This window comes from Mirounga leonina, unplaced genomic scaffold (genome assembly GCF_011800145.1).
Source record: "Mirounga leonina isolate KUSES-001 unplaced genomic scaffold, KU_Mleo_1.0 Mir_101664, whole genome shotgun sequence".
In the NCBI taxonomy this organism is placed as follows: Eukaryota; Metazoa; Chordata; class Mammalia; order Carnivora; family Phocidae; genus Mirounga; species Mirounga leonina.
The window spans coordinates 2,828,545-2,833,591 of NW_023270175.1; the positions used below are offsets into that span (position 1 = coordinate 2,828,545).

General features: G+C 47.1%; 1 pseudogene; it reads left to right on the top strand.

The window, feature by feature from the left end:
- The first annotated feature begins 2,919 nt into the window (after positions 1-2,919).
- Positions 2,920-3,764, top strand: LOC118010751 (annotated as a pseudogene).
- The last annotated feature ends 1,283 nt before the right edge of the window (positions 3,765-5,047 follow it).

Consider the following 5,047-nt stretch of genomic DNA (forward strand, 5'->3'; position numbering starts at 1 on the left):
CAAACAAGGTAATGGGATAGAGAATAGGGTGGGAGCTGGGAGAAAGGAGCAACTGTAGATAGGATGGTCAAGGAGGGCCTCTGGGGAAGTGGCATTTAAGCTGAGACTTGAATGATGAGAAGGAAAACAGCCATGAGAAGATATAGAGGAAGAATATTCCAGGCAGAGAAACAGCACATGCAAAGGCTCTGAGGCAGGAGTGAGCTTGATGTGTTCAAGGAACAGCAAAAAGATTAGCATACCTTGAGTTTAGTGAGCAAGAGGGAAGGGTATCCAGGAGATGAGGTTTAGAGAGGTCTTGTTGACCATGGGGAGGAGTTGGGATTGTATTCTAATTGTGTGGGTAATTCAATGGAGGGCCTTAGGTAGAGATGAGACACGATCTGCTTTATACTTTAACACGGCTCTGGCTATTGTGTGAAGAACTAACTGCAAGAGGTGAAGGGCAAAGGCAAGAAGAATAGTTAGAAAGTGTTATATTAAATCAGGTAAGAAATGATGGAGGTAATAGACTAGGGTGGTAGAAGTGGAGATCATGAGAAACAGTTATATGCAGAATTCCTTTTGGAAGTAGAGTTGAAAGGACTTGGCTCATGGGGCGCCTGGGTGGCTCAGTTGGTTAAGCGACTGCCTTCGGCTCAGGTCATGATCCTGGAGTCCCAGGATCGAGTCCCGCATCGGGTTCCCTGCTCAGCGGGGAGTCTGCTTCTCCCTCTGACCCTCCTCCCTCTGACCCTCCTCCCTCTCATGCTCTCTGTCTCTCATTCTCTCTCTCTCAAATAAATAAAATCTTAAAAAAAAAAAAAAAAAGAAAGGACTTGGCTCCTAAATTGAATGTGGAAGGGTAAGGGGAAATGGAGAATCAGTGTGACTCCTGCTTTGGCCTAAGCAGCTGGATAAATAATGGTAGTACCATTTACAAGAAGGAGAAGGAGAAGGAGAAGAAGTAGGGAAGATTACTATGGCAATACCCTCCTACCAAAGACCACCAGGAACAAACCTGTGGTTGAACAAATTGGGTTTAAGACTCATGGCAACAAGGGAGAATTCATACCACGGGGAACCATGGGTGTCTCAATAAGAGGTGTTAGAAAGCATTTATTAATGGATTAGAGCTTCTCTTAGGTGATTTGGGGGAAAGGCCAAGGAAGTGATCATTTGCTCTGGATTGGATGCTATTAGGAGGGGAGGCTAATTCCATGATTGGGTATCTTATCAACTCTTATCTAGAATGAAGGAAGACTAAAGCTCTAAGGAGGGAGAGAAGTAGCAGTTAGCTGGGAAAGGAGAATTGTTTGGTATTTGTGAGTTTCACAATGACCTTGTTTTTGTCTGTACTTAGATAACGTTACACAGTGGTCTCGCTTTGTCTCACTTCGTCATGATCATAGAGACACGTCTTGTCATTAAACTAATCCAATGTTGGTGTTCTGTGAGATGGATTACGTGCAACACGAGAATAACGTGACCAACCTGTGAACACCAGGCCAGCTTCTAACCGACAATAATGCCTAGATGTAATTATCAGACTGGTTCCCCGATGGCAAGGGCTGCTTTTTCTTTCTCAAGGAGAAGAGCAGATTTAGGGGGAAAAGACTCAAAAGTTCTGCTTTGGACATGTTAACTTTCAGACAGGTTTCGATACCCAAGTAGAGATGTTAAGTAGGCAGTCAGATATGCAGGAGGCAGGTCTGGATCTCAGAGTAGGGGCTTTGGGGATTTATAAAATATAAATTTGGGGATCACTGTTAAGATGGTATTTATGTATAGAGAAGATATTTTGCATGTTGGGACTAGTCAACATCACAAAGGGAGAGAGAATAGATGGAGGAGAGAAGATGTGCCACGATGGAGCCCCGGGCAATTCAACGGCAGGAGGAACCAGCAAAGGAGACTAAGAAGAGAAAGGACTGGCAAAGGAGACAAAACCAGGAGATTGAGGCGTTGTGGAAGTCAAAAGAAAGTTTCAAGAAAGGAGCGTTAAATGTGGCTGAGCAGTCATAGAAACGAGGACTGAGAATTGAGCATTAGATCGGCAACACGCAGGTCATTTGTGACCATGACAAAGCCGTCCCATTGCTGCGGTGTAGGTGACAACCCGGCTGCAGTGGACTGGGGAAAGATTGGAAACGACCATTACTGAACCTTGACCATGAGCCAGGCACTATGCTAAGTTGCTCAGTCTTCACCACAACGCTGGGAGGTAGGTGCAATTTCTTACATCCATTTTACAGATAGGGAAAGGGGGCTTGGAGAAGGTTAAGCAATGGTCCTCGAATTACCCAGGCAGTCTGGCTTTAAAGCTCATGCCACATGCACTACATTGTTCTGCTTTAGCTGATGATGGAGACCATGAAGAGGTGGGGCTCTTGAACTGACCTGTCCTTGGACTTGCTAGAGGGAAAGCCCGAACCTCTGAGGGATGGTGCCAGTTACTCGGGACATGATAGGAATTCCATCCTTCCAGGTCCTCGTGGACTCCGTCCTAGTATTTCTTCCCTCACTCACCTCAACCATTCCTCTCCAGCGTCCTGTTTGCTAAGTTAACCTTCCAACAGACAGAGTCCTTGGCTTCTCTCCCCTTATGCTTGTCCCAGTTACTCCCATCCCCACCCCCATTCCACCCTCCACCCAGGAGACTCACATGGAAATGCAGGTGCCCTCCTAGATGGCTGAGGGTTGGATCTTCTGAACACCCCTAGAAGTAGTGGGGACAAATAAAAAAAAAAAGCCGAAGTGCTGTTCTTGAGCTTACCACAATGGTTGGTACCACCAGAGCAGCCTTACCCATCTCAGGTTTGGGAGTCTAGGACAAGCCCCCCTTCACACCTCCCACCCTCACAGGTGTCTGAAAGCCACCATTAAAGATGCATTGCTCTCTTTTGTTGTGGCAACTCGGAGGCGGTCGGCTGTCTCAAGATGAAACTGAACATCCCTTTCCTAGCCACCAGCTGCCGAAAACTCATTCAGCGGATGATGAACGCACACTTCATAACTTTGATGAGAAGCGCATGGCCGCAGAAGTTGCTGCTGACGCTCTAGGTGGAGAATGGGAGGGTTATAGGGTCCTAATCAGCAGTGGCAATGACAAACAAGGCTTCCCCATGAAGCAGGAGGTCTTAACCCCTGGCCGTGTCCACCTGCTCCTGGGCAAGGGGCATTCCCGTTACAAACCAAGGAGGACTGGAGGAAGAAGGCACAAATCCGTGTGGGGTTGCACTGTGGGTGCCAATCTCAGTGCTCTCAACTTGGTTATTATAAAAATAAAAGGAGGAGGAGAAGGATATTCCTGGACTCACTGATACTACTGTGCCTCGTTGCCAGGGGCCCCCAAAATCTCGCAGAATCCACAAACTCTTCAGTATAAAGAAGATGATGTCCACCAGTATGTTATGAGAAAGTGCCTAAACGAAGAAGGTAAGCAACCTGGGACCAAAGTGCCCAAGACTCAGCACTTTGGTCTTCCACATGTCCTATAACACAAACGTCAGTTTACTCGGAAGAAACAGCATGCCAAGCAAAATAAGGAAGAGGCCACAGACTATACTAAGCTTTTGGCCAAGAGAATGAAAGAAGCCAAAGAAAAACACCAGGAACAGATTGCCAAGAGATGGAGGCTGTCCTCTCTGAGAGCTTCTCCCTCGGCGCCTGAGTCCAGTCAAAATGGAGAGTTTTCCAAGAGTAACAACTCAGTAAGATCAGACATCAAAAAAGATGATTCCTTGGGTCATCACGGGGGTGAACAGCAGATGAGACATAAATGAGTAAGACTATTAGCCCCTGGCAGCAGGGAAGGAATCGTTCTGGAAGACTGGGACTGGGAGTGATGGTGAAGCTTGGAACAGAAAGAGAACACATGAGATCAATACCAATCCCATAGTTCCGCCAAGGGCTGGTCCTGACCGCCGTGCCCCCAGAGGAGTGGTCCCGTGAGAAGAGGAATGAAATTAATGTGCCCCCTTGTCTCCACTCTCTCTCTTCCAGGCCTGCTGGAGATGCAACCCCTGCTAGGTCATCCTGAGATCCTCAAAGAGCCAAGGGGAGGCCCCCTGTTTCTTCAGGGACCTGACGCGTTTTCAGGACTGGACATCTTGTGGGTCAGGTATGTGAGAATTCAGTGAATTCATACTGCAAGCCAGTCATTCGCGACCACCCGAGTCCTCCGCAGGGCTCGGAGGACAAAACTTTCGAGATATCACTCTTTCCAGATTTCACCGAAATCCACAAGTAGAGATTCTGTCCTTGGGTTTCACCTTTACATTGTCCTGAGTGGGCTATTATAAACCGTGAACACCCCCACAGGGCATGTCACAGGAAACAAGGAGTACGCGCCCTACCCCTTCTATGTAAAGTCATTTAGGTGCTTGCCTTTTTCTCTGACTTAAAAAAGCACCATTGCCCAAGAACACAAATATACTTAATGCCACTGAACTGTATGCTTTGGGAAATGGCTGAGGGAAATTTTACCTTCTGTATGTTTTACCACAATTAAAAAAAGAAAAAATGTATCTGAGTATCCCCCTGTTTGCGCTGAGTGCATTCTCTTCAGGGGAAGAGGCCCAGGCCGCAGCTTTTCCCAAGACCCTGCCCTCCCTCAGAACACAGCTGATGAGGGACCGGTGGGGTCGCGTAGGACCAAAGTGTGCAAAATTCAGTGTCTTGGTACCCCCGTGTGTCCTGCAACACAAACATGGGCGTATTACTGTGAAGAAACAGTGTACTAAGACAAATAAGGAAGAGGCTGCAGAATATGCTGAGCTTCTGGCCAAGAGAAAGGGGCCAGAGACGAAGGCCAGGGACAGATTGCCAAAAGACAGAGGCTGTCCTCTCTAAGAGCTCAGTATTCCACATGTCCTATGCTCTGAGATCCAGCACAGAACGAAGAGTTGCTTTAATCACATCATTGGTCTTCCTGGACCAACTGTAGGTTGTGTTAAGTGAAAAAAAGGGACTTCTCATGCAGCTTCTCCTCCCGGAAGCCTCTTCTTTTTTTTTTTTTAAGATTTTTTTTTTATTTATTTGCTAGAGGGAGAGAGAGAGAGAGAGT